The sequence below is a fragment of the Bos javanicus genome, chromosome X, assembly GCF_032452875.1.
Source record: "Bos javanicus breed banteng chromosome X, ARS-OSU_banteng_1.0, whole genome shotgun sequence".
NCBI lineage: Eukaryota > Metazoa > Chordata > Mammalia > Artiodactyla > Bovidae > Bos > Bos javanicus.
Genome location: NC_083897.1, coordinates 136,243,005 through 136,259,058, shown reverse-complemented (window position 1 = coordinate 136,259,058; position 16,054 = coordinate 136,243,005).

The following is a 16,054-nucleotide window of genomic DNA, read 5'->3' as shown; positions in this document are numbered from 1 at the left end:
AGTTAAAACTATTCTCCACAGCAACATATGGGCAAAGATAATTGAAAAAAATAGAATAAAAACAAAGAACTCTCAAGGTGGGGGGGACATATATACATCTATGGGTAATTCATGTTAAAGTATGGCAGAAATCAAACCAATATTGTAAAGCAGTCATCCTTCAATTAAAATAAATAAAAAAAATTTTTTTCAAAAAAGGAAAAATTCACTCCCCTGAAAAGAAAACTGAATTTCAAAACCCAAACTAACCAACTAACCAAACAAAATGCAAAATTCTGATATAATCTTATCTGCTGTCCTCCTCATTTCTAAAATTAGAGCCCTAATTTTCCCCATAAACAAACATCAATTCCAGGTGGAGTAGGAAACAAGAAAAGGAAAACCTTTCTAGAAAAACAGGGAAATGAACTGACACCCAGTTCCAATGTGTGTGTGTGTGGCGGGGGGGCAGTGGGTGGTTTCCAATACCACTAAGCAATTCTCAGACACCGGTTGGGTATACTACAATTCAACTCAATTCTGATCCTCTCGATCCTAAAGACATTATTGGATCTCATGAGTTAAGGCTCAGTCCCACAGGAATGCCCCCTCACTTCTTTCTCAGATACCAGTCTCAAGACCCAGCTGTCACCTCGGCTTCTGACTGACTGGCTACATGTCAGAGGTTCCAATGACCCCTCCTTGGATTCCATTAATGTACTAGAACTGCTCTGAGAACTCAGAGAAACAATGCACTCACTAGGTTACTGGTTGATTACAAAAGGTTGTAACTCAAGAACAGCCAGATGGATGAGAGGCAGAGGGCAAGGGAAGGGGAAAGGCCCTGAAGCTTCCATGATCTCTCTGAGCATCCCACTCACCCAGCACCTCCACCTGCTCACCAACAACCCAGAAGCTCTCTGCACCCTGACCTTTTGGGTTTTCATGGGGGCTTTATTATCTAGATAAGCTTGATTAAATCACTGGCTATTGGTGATTCAACTCAATCCTCGGCCCCTCTCCCATCCCTGGAAGTCAGGGGGTGAACTTGAAAGTTCTAACCCTCTAGTCACATGGCTGTTTCTCCTGGCAACCAGCCCTCATCCCTAGGTGTAGTATAAAAGTCACCTCACTAACAAAGCAATTTATATTTCCCTGATGACTAATGATGTTGAGCATCTTTTCAGGTGCTTTTTGGCTGCTTGTATATCTTCTTTAGAGAAACATCTGTTTAAGACCTTTGTCCCCTTTTCAGTTAGGGTTGTTAGTCTTTCTGTTGTGTTGTAAGAGTTCTTTATATATTCTGGGTACATAATTACCTTTGAAAACAAACTGTGTCACTCATCCTTTGAGGAGTCAACTCAGATCCTGCAAAAAGCATAATGTCCCCAGCTAGAACTATATTTCTCCACAGTAAGGGAACATGCAACAAAGACTGTATGTGGCCCACAAAGCCTCAAATGTTTACTGACACCTGGACTATAAATTCCTCCAAGGGCAAGGATGATTCTTGACAGAGCCATAAATACTCCCAGTGATGGCCCTTGGCCACACAAAAAATCTAGTGCTTTGCATTTAGTACAAAGTAAAGTAGTACATTTTGGAAAAAAAATTATTTTCAAAGTGATCATGATTAAAAGAATTCTGAACTCCACATTTATTTCTTTGGAAACTTTATCTATATGGAACACCTCATTTTCTGGTAAAATAGAATAAATGAAGTGTTCCTATAATTTTGTTCACCAAAGGTGTGGCTGAGCTTGTAGGAAATGATTTGAATAACAATATACATGCTTCGGACTTGGAAGTCTGAGACAGGGTGTAAGCCCAGAACATTATTACCATCCACTCGGTTTGCCCTTCTCATTCACTGTTATGGAAACACAGGATTATTGGTACAAAGTGTCACTCAATTTATGGCTCAGGATGAACCTCTTGGGCTAGATAGAGCCAGCAATTACCTTGCAGATGGCAAAGGCCTGTAAATGTCTCAGCTCTTACCTGAAGAGGTTTCAGACTGACAGAAGCAATGCACTTAAAAATAATGCATCTATTTTAGACATCCTGAAACTTGGATATTTTCACACTGCTATTTTCACCTTCGACTAGGCTTCTCTTATACATCAGAAATAGCACAATGAAAGAGGCACCTTGCCCTTTTCTCCATTTCCATACCTTGATTTTTTTTTTCTTACTCCTAGCTTGAACACGTCTCAGACCTTGACAATCAGACTGAATTTCACTGCTGACTGCAGCCTAGTGGAGGGAAATTAAAAGTTGTGACTGCATTAGCCTCTGGTCTTCTATGTGAATGGCTGAGGTCTGGGTTTGATTCTAATTAAAAGCAGATGGGAATTACTGGGGTGAAAGTAAAAGAGAAATAAGAGTCTGTCTCGACAATCAGTAAGGCAGTTGTCTACTGAAGTAGATGTTCCACAGCACCATCAGCAAACTTTTTCTCTAAAGGGACCGAGAGTGAATATTTTCAGCTTTGTAGCCCACACGGTCTCTGTTGCCACTGTTTAACTCTGCCATTGCATAGAAGTAAGAGAAAGAACTAGCAGGGCTTGGTTCTTAAAACTTTACATGTACACAAAGAAGCTGTGGGCTAGATTTGGCCTGTGGGCCTTGGTTGTATACAACTAAGCTGAACTTTCAGTCAGTTCAGTTCAGTTGCTCAGTCGTGTCTGAGTCTTTGTGACCCCATGGACGGCAGCACTCTAGGCTTCCCTGTCCATCACCAACTCCCAGAGCTTGCTCAAACTCATGTCCGTCAACTCAGTGATGCCATTAACCATCTCATCCTCTGTTGACCCCTTCTCCTCCCGCCTTCAATCTTTCCCAGCATCAGGGTCTTTCCTAATGAGTTGGCTCTTTGCATCAGGTGGCCAAAGTATTGGAGCTTCAGCTTCAGCATCAGTCCTTCCAATGAATGATCAGGATTGATTTCCCTCAGGATTGGCTGATTTGATCTCCTTGCAGTGCAAGGGACTCTGAAGAGTATTCTCCAACACCACAGTTCAAAGCATCAATTCTTCGGCCTCAGCCTTCTTTATGGTCCGACTCTCACATCCATACATGACTACTGGAAAAACCATAACTTTGACTAGATGGACCATTGTTGGCAAAGTAATGTCTCTGCTTTTTAATATGCTGTCTAGGTTGGTGCTAGCTTTTCTTCCAAGGAGCAAGTGTCTTTTAATTTCCTGGCTGCAATCACCATCTGCAGTGATTTTGGAGTCCAAGAAAATAAAATCTGTCACTGTTTACACTGTTTCCCCATCTATTTGCCATGAAGTGATGGGACCGGATGCCATGATCTTCATTTTTTGAATGTTGAGTTTTAAGCCAGCTTTTTCACTCTCCTCTTTCTCCTTCATCAAGAGGTTCTTTAGTTCTTCTTTGCTTTCTGCCATAAGGGTGGTGTCATCTGCACATCTGAGGTTATGATATTTCTCCTTGCAATCTTGATTCCAGCTTGTGCTTCATCCAGCCTGGCATTTCGCATGATGTACTCTGCATATAAGTTAAATAAACAGGGTGACAATATGCAGCCTTGATGTACTCCTATCCCAATTTGGAACCAGTCTGTTGCTCCATGTCTGGTTCTGTTGCTTCTTGATCTGCATACAGATTTCTCAGGAGGTGGGTAAGGAGTTCTGATATTCCCATTTCTTTCAGAATTTTCCAGTTTGTTGTGATCCACATTGTCAAAGACTTTGGCGTAATCAATGAAGCAGATGTTTTTCTGGAATTCTCTTGCTTTTTAGATGATCCAACAGGTGTTGGCAATTTGATCTCTGGTTCCTCTGCTTTTTCTAAATCCAGCTTGAACATCTGGAATTTCTCAGTTCATGTACTGTTGAAGCCTAGCTTGGATAAATTTGAGCATTACTTTGCTAGCGTGTGAGATGAGTGCAATTGTTCAGTAGTTTGACCATTCTTTGGCATTGCCTTTCTTTGGGATTGGAATGAAAACTGACCTTTTCCAGTCCTGTGGCCACTGCTGAGTTTTCCAAATTTGCTGGCATATAGAGTGCAGCACTTTCACAGCATCATCTTTCAGGATTTGAAATAGCTCAGCTGGAATTCCATCACCTCCACTAGCTTTGTTTGTAGTGATGCTTCCTAAGGTGCACTTGACTTCACACACCAGGATGTCTAGCTCTGGGTAAGTTATCTGAGCTGTAGCTGCTGTGTTTCTTCTCCCTGTGACACACTGAGGATTTCAGTGTTTACAGCTTACCCAAGGAAGATGGCTAGAGACAGAAGTGAGAGATGCTGTTTACACAAAGCACACTTTCTGTTAAGATTCTGCTAATGCATTGGGTTGGGCACAAGGCTAAAATTATGGCTAATAAGAGATTGATGATCCATGAGTTCTAGCTGCATTTTGGTAGCAGATTTAACCAGAAGAATTAAGAATTGGCTGAGCTTATCTATAGGCCCAAAGGAAATGGAAAGACAATTTGTTCCAAGACAGCGTGCTTCTGTCACTCTCATTTTCATATAATTTTTTTTTTTGGTTTGCATTTGGATGTTTTTGAAACTTGATGTTAAGTATCTGTGTGTGGTTTCTGCTGAGACTATTCAGTCATATATTTATATTGCCTCATATAAATACTCCCAAGATGCCCTTTAATTTCTTCTGAGAATAAAGAATTTGGAGTGGTATTTTATCATACATTTTAATAGTAACAGATGCTCAAATGTCTGCTAAAATCATGATAGTGTTGAGCTGGTGTAAGAAAGAACAGCCAGATAAAAGGAATGGCTTAGAAATGCACCCCCACCTCCCATATTTAACCTCATATTACATCTTATTTTTAACCATATTTAGACCACAGTATTTATATAAGAGAAAAGAATATTCACAAATACATGACAGAGGGGTGGGTATGATAGTAGAAAGGTCAAATCAGAAAAAAAAATTTGGAAAGAAAACAGTTTAGGACCTCACCTCATACTACACACTAAAAATAAGTATCAGATTACATAAAGAGTTATGAATGATATGATATGAAGATATGATATGACATGAAAGTATAATAAAATTCAGAAGAAAATTTCATGTCCAAGTGATCTCTAAGTAGAAAATGACTTTGATCCATAAAAGCAAAGAAAGAAACCAAAGTGGATAAATGAGCAGAGTTATAAATCTATATCAATGTATAGTCAATCTATAATTCATCTATAAAATGTAAAATTATCTCTATAATGAAAGCATCAAAATCAAAACAAAAACTCAACAAATTAGGAAAATATTTGCCAAGAATAAGAAGTTAATATAAAGAATTCCTATGACTTTAACAAACAACCTCAACAGACAAAGAATACAAAGTAACAAATGAGATAAGCGTGCACAGCAGACACATCACAAATGAGGAAACACACAGGGTCAGTGAACATGAAATATTGTGTAGCCTCACTAGTGATCAGAGAAATGTATCATAAGACATGATACTAATTTTTATTTATCAAATTGCCAGAAGGTAAAAAATGATAATAGTAAAAACTAGCATGGTTATGATGAGACAAAACACTTTTTTTTTTTTTTAAAGAAATATTTATTTTTATTTGTTTATCTGGCTGTGCCAGGTCTTAGTTGCAGCAAGTCAGGCTTGTTTCCTGAAAACTGTTTTTCTTTTTTTTTTTTTTTAAGTATTCATTTATTTGGCTGCACTGGGTCTTATTTGCAGCATGTGAACTCTTTCTAGTTCCCTGATCCAGGATCAAACCTGGGCCCCCTGCATTGGGAGCACAGAGTCTTAACCACTGGACCACCAGGTAAGTCCCCCTGAAAACTGGCTTTGGGCTAATGTTTCTCATACTTGCTGTTGAAATCTGCCAGCCGCTTTCCCCAGGGTATATTCATGTGGGCTGTATTACCCTCACTGTGTTGCCCCCAACTTTTTTCAGTGTCTCCTGACCCATGGCCCTGAGAATATTGGACAAAACACTTTTGAACGCTGCTGTTGAGCACTGTACTTCTTTTCTATGGAACAACTTAGCAAAATGTTTTGGAACCTGATATTCATATTCCCCAGCTTAGTTGTTTAGGTTTATGAATTTATTAGGAATCTATCCAAAGGAATTGATCAAAAGTTCAGACAATGATTTATTTCTCCAAATACCTAGTATAGTATTTTTATTTTTAGGGAAAAATCATGGGTGGGCATACTATGGGCTATGGACGAAATATGGCCTATCACCTGTTTTCGTGCAGTCTGTGAGCTAAGAATATTTTTTGACTTTTTAATTTATTCTTTTTAATTGAAGTATACTTGATTAACAATATTGTGTTAGTTTCTGGTGTACAGCAAAGTCATTCAGTTATGCATATATATATATTCTTTCATATTTTCCATTGTGGTTTATTACAGGATATTGAATATAGTTCCCTGTGCAATACAGTAGAACCTTGCCATCTATTTTATATATAGTAGCTTGTATCTTCTAATCACAAACTCCTAATCCATCCCTTTTTCACCCCCTTCCCTTTGGCAACCACGAGTCTACCATTTTTAAATGGTTGACAAAAATTCAAAGAATAATATTCATGATATGAAAATTATATGAAAGATTTGTTGAAACACAGCCCACCTGTTTGTGTGGGGTCTATGATGGTTTCATGCTTTAGTAGCAGACTTGAATCAGCAGACAGATGCTGGCAAGGCCTACAAAATCTCAAATATTTTCTATCTGGTTCTTTTTTTGGTAATTTTTTGATGACTGCTGGTATAATAAATTATAATATGCTCATATGATGTAATATTTGTAGCCGTTAAAATGATAATTATTGGATGCAACTAGAGGTTATCGTACTAAGTGAAGTAAGCCAGAAAGAGAAGACAAATACCATATGATACCACTTATATATGAAATCTAAAATATGACACAAATGAACTTATGGCTTCCCAGGTGGCGCTAGTGGTAAAGAACCCACCTGCCAATGCAGGGAACGTAAGAGACATGGGTTTGATCCCTGGGTCGGGAAGATCCCCTGGAAGAGGGCATGGCAACCCACTCCAGTATTCTTGCCTGGAGAATCCCATGGACAGAGGAGCCTGGTGGGCTACAGTCCATGGGGTTGCACAGAGTCGAACATGACTGAAGCGACTTAGCATGCATGAAACAGAAAAAGACTCACAGACATAGAGAAAAGACTTGTGGTTACTAAGGGGGAAGAGGTGGGGGAGGGATGGACTTGGGGTTTGAGATTGGTAGAAGCAAGCTATTACATTTATTAATAGAAAGGGTAAACAGCAAGGTCCTACTATATAATAGCTATAACAGGGAATACTGTTAATACTGTAACAGGGAACTATATTAGATATCCTGGGATAACCCATAGTGGGAAAGAATATAAAAAAGAATGTACATGTATGTGTATAACTGAATCACTTTGCTGTAGAGCAAAAATTAACACAGTGTTGTAAATCAACTATACTTCAATAAAAATAAATTATTAAAAAACTTAAATATTTGCAATTAATTTTTAGTAACATGAGAAAATACTCCTAACATCTTAAGTGAAAAAACCTGGAACCAAACTATTTATACCAGAGCTTCCCAAGGAGTATTCTGTGGGCTAATAATAGAATACATACATTGAGAAATCTGAGTTTACAAAGTTATGCAGGACTCCTCACAGCTTTCTCTATGCTACTTTGCAGAGTGGGTCTCTCAGAGGGAGAAGGTGGTCTGCTGTGTTCCCCAGTGTTTTGTTCATAGATCCCAATGTTCCCTGGAACAAAATCTTGGAAATGCTGGCTTAAATACAATGGCTTCCATCATTCTAAATATAGCTTATGTTCACATACACACCAAGAGAGTGGTAAAAATGAGACAAAGTACTGATCATGTTTACCTCTCAGTGATAGGATTATAGATACTTTTTTTAGGAGGGAAGGGTTGCATTTTTATGTATTTTCTAGAACAAGCATGAATTAATCTTGCAACCAGAAAAAAAAAATGTTAGTATGAAAAGAACATGGAGTAATGCCTGCTCAAGGAAGAAGATTCTGGTATGAAATTAGAACCTCTGAATAAACTAGAAATATGTAGACTACTGTGTACATGCCACAAAATGTTCAAGTTTTTCGTATTTCTCCAGTCTTTTTCCTCCCCTGTCCCCTTTCCTTTCTATGTATGTACACATGTATGTATCTATTTAGGTATATATAACTTAAAATGATTGTCTAGGGAACTTAGGATAGGTTTCCACATTTTAATACAGAAGCTAATTTTGTTATTTTTGCCTTCATGTAAGAATCACTTCCTCCCAGTCAGTCAAACTAGACTAGTTTCATTTTTTACATAGACTTCTTAGTTTGGAATAACTTTAGATTTACAAAAGAGTTGCAAAGCTAGCACAGAGGGTTCCTGCACAGACTTCACCCAGCTTCCCCCAATGTTTGTTTTTTTTTTTTTTTTAAGTTGCTTCAGTCGTGTCCGACTCTGTGCGACCCCATAGACGGCAGCCCACCAGGCTCCCCTGTCCCTGGGATTCTCCAGGCAAGAACACTGGAGTGGGTTGCCATTTCCTTCTCCAATGCAGGAAAGTGAAAAGTGAAAGTGAAGTCCTTCAGTCGTCGTGTCCGACTCTTAGTGACCCCATGGACTGCAGCCGACCAGGCTCCTCTGTCCATGGGATTTTCCAGGCAAGAGTACTGGAGGTGGTTGCCATTGCCTTCTCCAATGTTAGCGTCCCACATTTGTCAAAACGGAGAAATTAACAGTGGCATGCTACTAGTAACTAAACCCTAGAGCTTTTATGGGTTTCCACTAATTCCCCCACTACTCTTCCTTTTCTGTTCCAGGTTTCAATCCAAGAAACCACACTGCATTTAGTCAACCGGTTTCTTTGAATTCAGTGGAAATTTTTAAAGAACGGGCTCCATCTCAATTGTGTGATTTATAAAGTGCTCCATATAGGTGAGGTATTTGGCTATCCTTTATTAAATTCCTGGAAGAGGGCAGGAGGTATCCAGGAAACCCCTGCTTGTGTTTCCAGACTCTCTGTGGCCTCTTTCAAATTTGCAAAGCATTTTTTTTTTTTTTTACAGATATCTCAATCCATCATCCCAAACAGCCCATGAAGGAGGCAAGACAAATGGCATTTTGTTTTTTCCCATTTCACTGATGAAAAAAATTGAAACCTAGAGACAGTAAAACCCATGTGGTCACACAGGGTCTTGTGTTTAGAAAGGCCTTGTGTTTGGTTTCCTACTCTGTTGCAACCTTTTTGAAAGTCTTAGGTTATGAATCAGGGGCCCTGCATTTTCAGTTTGTACTGGGCCCCAGAAGTGGTGAAGGCAGTCCTGCTGGGAGTGCTTGCCTTGCTCACACACACAGGCAGATAGAATCGGTGCCTCTGAGGAGATCTGAGTGTTTTCTAATATGGAATTTACTCTTCATTTACATCAAATTTGGGACTTATGACTTGAACCCAATCTCATGGTCTGTTCCCTTAATTTCCCCAAACTTTACTTTTCTGCCTCTGTATGAATGTCTCAGCATTTTTGCATGTAGTTTTTGCCTTGATGCCTTTGGTTTCTATTTTAAAAAACAAATCAGTCAGAGAACTTGCTTACCTCTGAGTTAGACAAACTATGCTGCTAATTTATGTTCATAATAATTTCCTGGCAGTGGCTACTGCCTGAGTAGCTACGCATATCATTTTTATTAAACAGGTTTAAAATAAAAAAAAAATGGCTCTATTTTGTTTCCAAGGTTGGTTAATTAGCTCATGCTGTTGTCAGGGCTGAACTGTGAATTATAACTCCTCTCCTGAAGGGGAGATATTAATTTTTCTACAGACATGGAAACATTTGGCTAAGCAGCATGATTTTAAAATCAGGGAGCACTGCTTGGTGGCCAAATAGTCAAAATACTTTTCAGTGGCCTGGAAGGCTGATCTACATTATATATATTGGCCCAGAAAGCACTTGATAAAATTGTTCGTGGTTTTTGAGAGAGTTGAGGGCTTCACCAAGTGAGGACTTCACCCTGGCTTTATATCACTGACGGAAATGTTGGTTTTGTCTGGGAGCAGAGGGTCCGATTGATCTATTCTCTTTTAATTTTAGCCTCATAAAGGTCTGGTTATACGGGCACTGGTTGTCCATTAGAGTTATGTCACAGTCATGCTTGCATTCAGTTTATAGAATCAGCCACAAGAATGTAAGAGAGGGAAACAGGGAGAGAAAGGGAAAGGAGACTTCGGGGATGTTAAGACAGGGTGAATGTGTTCTGCATGTAGGAAAGAGATGAATTTGGGGGAGCCAGAGGGTGGACTGTCATGGTTTAATTGTGTTCCTCTTAAAGATATGCTCAAGTCCTAACTGCCCCCTGCCCCCAAATCTGTGCATGTGATCTTGTTTGGAAATAAGGTCTTTGCAGATGGGATCAAGTTGAAGTGAGGTCACAGAGTGGGCGCTAATCTTAAAGGAAGTATAATCCTTTTCCACATATAAAAGTACTATGAGACCTTTATACATATTAGTATATATGCAATTCCCACCTGTTCTGTTTCATACATTATCTCCAAAAATAATGTCAAATTAAATACGCAGTTTTGGAAGATTTCTATTGAACTTAATATGCTAGCATGAACATTTGCAATGTTATGAAATGTTCTTCTTGTGGTATAGTCACTAAGTCCTGTCTGGCTCTTTGCAACCCCATGGACTGTAGCCCGCCAGGGTCTTCTGTCCATGGGATTTCCCAGGCAAGAATATTGTAGTGGGTTGCCCTTTCCTTCTCTATGGGGTCTTCCTGACCCAGGGATTGAACCTACATCCCCTGCATTGGCAGGCAGAATCTTTACCACTGAGCCACCAAGGAAGTCCATGAAATGTTCTTAGAAAAATATTTTATATAGACGGAATGAAATTCTTTTGTATAGATGTATCAGATGCCTCTATATGGATACACTAACTATAGCATATTTAACATAAAGATGTTAAGAAACATTTATATGTTTTTAGATATTTAGGTAAAATTCCTTTGGTCTGTTCTTTTTTTATTTTAATTTAATTTTATTTTTTAATTTTACAATATTGTATTGGTTTTGCCATATATCAACATGAATCTGCCACAGGTATACACGTGTTCCCCATCCTGAACCCTCCTCCCTCCTCCCTCCTCCCTCCCCGTACCATCCCTCTGGATCGTCTGTTCTTTTTTAAATCAAGTTTTGACCAGGTTGCTCTTTTTTCTCCCTATGGTAGATTCAGGGAAAAAAATGGCTTTATATTAGAAACACACACACACACTCATGCTTAATAGCTTTGAAAACCAACAGAGAAAAAACTCTTCAAATGTGAACATTTGCCATAGTCAGTTTAGGGCTTGTTAGCAAAGTTTCCGGGGCTTCTGGAAAACGTTCCCTTTCTTGTAGCACAGAACTCTATCCAGGACAATACTCAGACCTGGCTGATCTGGCAGTCTGGGGACATCAGGCCTAATGCACAGAGTCTGTGTTCATGCCTTGGCATTTTGTAGTATTCTTCACCCAGTAATCCAACTGCACATTATATAACTCAGAGACAGAAGAGGTACTCCCTTGTACATGACTAGCCTGGTGTACCCGCTGACCTGCTCTTTCCTCTGCATGGAGGAACAAATATGTAGGAACAGGCAACAAGATAGGTATAAAGCATGTTTCTAACTTGTAAGAAATGGATAACAAATTTCATTTATAATGCTACTTCAAGCTGTAAAATACCTAGGTCTGTATCAGTTGAAACAACACCTGAATAAATGGAGAAACATGCCATGTACTGTTTGAGAATGCTTAGTATTATACAAATGTCATTTTTTTCCCAAACATATAAACAAATGCAGAATAATTTCTATCAGAATCCAAAAGAAAGATATTTTTAATTCCAATTAGAACAATTGTTTTAAAAACTTAGGTGGAAGAAAAAATGAGGGAGATTTGCTAACAAAATTTATGTTTTAGAAGGTGAATAATCGGGGGGAGGGATCTTGTATTACCATATAAAACTCATAATAAATCTATAGTAATCAAACAGAATGTCAATGGCATGATAAATATTAACCAGAAAAATGGAAAATAGTAAGACTCTCAACACATATGCAAGAATATAGAAGTTAATACTGGAAAAGCTGGCATTACAATTCAGCAGAAAAAGGAAGATTATTCAATGTTGGTATTATTTTGCTACCCATTTGGAGGTAGACTATTATAAATTCTGACCTTATACCACTTACAAAATTATACGCCAAGTGGACAATAAATCTCAATGTAAAATTAAATCTTTATGAATATGTGAAGAAAATTTAGGAAAATATTTCCATAACCTTGTGGGTGAACAGAGATCAGAAATCAAGAAAGGAATCTTAGAGACAATCAAGACAATAATCAAAAGTCATACACATTTAAAAAATATTTCTGAATGAAAAAAATGTATACGAAAACCCCAAAAGACAAGAATTAGATTGAGTCAAATACACACAGTACATATGACAGGCAAAAACTCAATACCTCCAATTTTCAAAGAACTCCCAGAAATTATTAGGAAAACAACACAGAAAAGAAGGTTCATACTTACAGAAACTAAAATGCAAATAATGAAGAAACAAACAAAAGGAGATTTAATCTTGTTAGCGTATAAGGGATTGTAGAGTTGAAGTACAATTTTTCCTGTCCAATTGCCAAAAAGGAAAGGTTGATAACATTCAGTACTGGTGGCAATTTGGGAAAACAGACATATGTATATTGGTGAGGGAAGATGAATGTAGAATCTTATGGAAAGCTATCTTTTAATATTTGTAGAAATGAAAAAGTGGATATGTCTTTGGCTCAGCAACTCCAGCTATGGGAATCTGTCCTACAGGATTGAACACACCATAACATAAAGTAGAACTACAGGAATGTTAAGTGAAAGTGTAGTCGATCAGTCATGTCCGACTCTTTGTGACCCCATGGACTGTAGCCTGTCAGGCTCCCCTCTGTCTATGGAATCCTCCAGGCAAGAATACTGGAGTGGATTGCCATTCCCTTCTCCAGGGGATTTTCCCAACTCAGAGATTGAACCTGGGTCTCCCGTATTGCAGGCAGATTCTTTACCATCCGAGCCACCAGGGAAGCCCATTCAGGAATATGCAGGCAGCTTTTTCTTGTAGTGCAGCAACTGGAAAATCTTTGATATTCCTCAGTAGAAAAACAGTTGAATTAATCATGCAAATTCTTACCATGAATGAATACTAGAAAAATGAATTACATATATATATATATATATATATAGAGAGAGAGAGAGAGAGAGAGAGAGAGAGACTTAGTGACATGCAGTGATGTTACTAAGGAAGAGTGGGGAAATAATCTTCAGGGTAAAATATAGAGTATGATGCAAGTTTAGTAGGAAAAAACAGACCCTACTGCTCATATGCATGTGTTTACTTACAAACATAGTGAGAGATGGAGCGAGACATGCTTTTTTAAAAATTATAAACCAATGTAAAATAGAATTTCCATTTTTTTAAAAGAGAAAAAATTGATTACATCCATTTCTAATTGTCTCCCTGTGTCTATCTATCTATATCTTATGTATTGCCAACATAGATACATATAGTTTAGAATCTTGCTTTAGTGACTTAACTGTGCATTTCCCATGGTATTTTATGATTTTCAGTAATATGTATACTTTTAGTAGTTTTTTAGCCTGATTTATAGCCTTTATTTATCTTTAAATTAATTAATTATTTAAAATTGAAGTATGGTTGGTTTACAATATTATAGTTTCAAGTGTACAGCAAAGTGATTCAGTTATACATACATATATATCTATTCTTTTTAAGATTCTTTTCCCTTACAGGTTATAAGTATTTAGTTTTTAATGGCTGAATGGCATTTAATTTAATTAAAGTATCATGATTTTCTTAACTATTCCCCTAATGGTGTGTAAAAGACAATGAAAGTCGCTCAGTCATGTCCAACTCTTTGCAACCCCATGGACTGTAGCCTGCCAGGCTCCTCTGTCCATGGATTTTTTGAGGCCAGAATACTGGAGTGGGTAGCTGTTCCTTTCTCCAGGGGATCTTCCTGACCTAGGGATTGAACCCAGGTCTCCCGCATTGCAGGTGAATTCTTACCATCGGAGCCATGGGTAGGTGTATGTTATTTTCAGTTTTCTGCTATGTTGGTTATTGCTGCATGAACACCTAATATTTATTATTTTATTCCATTAATTAATTTAAAAAATAGTTCTCTAATATATGATTACTATACAAACTATATAGGTATAGTTCTCTAATACTTTATTACTATACAAACTATATAGGTATATTTATCGATCCTGTTCCACACTGTCTTAGCTATGATATTTTATATCAGATATTTGAATTCAGATTCAATGTAATCTTTTTCTGTCTGTAGGCAAACTTTCTGAAGGCAGATCACAAAATAATTTACCAAGCACTGATTTTCCCTGAATTTTACTGCTACCCCACCATAAGGGCACACATTACCACTTGTTCATTAGAACTAGAAATTTTAAGCATGTATATCAAAATGTCTTAAGAGCTGAAAGAATCTTTTAAGAAGAATTTGACAGCATCATTGAAAATAATAGCAGTAATTTGCAGCTATCTGATACTCTTACTCCACTGGATGACTCCACTTTCTTTTTTAGTATAATGGATTGATGCATAATTTTTTATGCTGCTTCGCTACCGTCTCTGTACACATCACTTAGGGAACAGTTTTCACTTCTTTGAGTTACAACAGCTTATTAGTAGAAATCTGAGAGAACTATGGCTTCTGTTTCCCTGGTCATTGATGTTTCCATGAATCACATTTCCCATGCTTTTGATGTATCCCTGTACAATAGATTCTCTTGGGTATTTAGAGGGAGATTTCACACACACCAGTAGGCTTTAAGACACCCCTCCCCCCGCCACCTCTCTTCTCTATTTACATCTGGGGGAATGAGGGTTGAGGTATCTTATCTGCTCTTTTTGTCTCTTATAAATGACTCAGCTACACCCATGAGTCATGGATGTGCATTGCTTGACTGTTTTCCACTACCTTTGGGGTTTATTAAATAGGTTCTGACCTTCTTGTCCTCCCTCTCAAGACAGAATTCCTACCATGGCTATCTAATAAGACGACATGTTTTTATCTCCTCTTTTTAAGCAATCTCAGCCAGCCGAGACAAGACACTTTGTATTCTTAAGCTTCCTTGGTCATGATTTAGAAGCTCTGATACTTCCATATAATCAAGCCTTGCTTTTAGGGTAAAGGGGTCATAGGACCTCATGTTTTATTACTTCTCCAGCGTCATCAAAATATCACTAGTATATTACCTGCCACGCTCCCTTCCTCTGTCCTGATCGAGAACATAAGTCATTGGTGGTGGTAAAGACACCTGTTTTAAACTCGTGTAACAGATGGTACCGTTTGAACTCAACAGAAGTAGAGAAGAAATGGGATGCAAACTACTTGCACAGTTAGAAGCTATTTAACTGATGTCCTGCACACTCAGATGACACAGATTGCTTCCTAAGTAATGCACCTTAAATTTAAATGTGCTAAGATATTTACTATTTCACTTTCTGCTAATTTCTTTTTCTGCACGAAAAGCAAGCTTTTGTTACTTAAACATTAGCTACCCTCTGCCGTCCCCTCCCTCACCCTCCGTCATCTAACAACCTCACTAGTAACTGGCAATGGGATTGGTATTATGTTAAGCAAGTTAAACAGATGTAGCTCCCACCTCTATGACTTACATTCTAAAAATAGCATTTCACAGTGCTACTGCAGTTGAAGGAAAATAAAAACACATGGAACAATGTCATAAAAAAATGCTACACAAGCTGTTCCGCCTACCCCCCTGTTTTCTCTTTGAGTGCGTGTGAAGTATAATTACATACAGTACAATGCTCTGATTTTTAGTGTGCAATTTATGAGTGTTGACAGTATGTACACTTATGTAACCAACACTTCAATCAAGATATAGAATCTTCCATCATTTGAGAAATAGCCTTTGTACATTTTCCCTGTTAATTCTCCTTTCCGCCAGGGAACATGTATTCTGATTTCTATCAC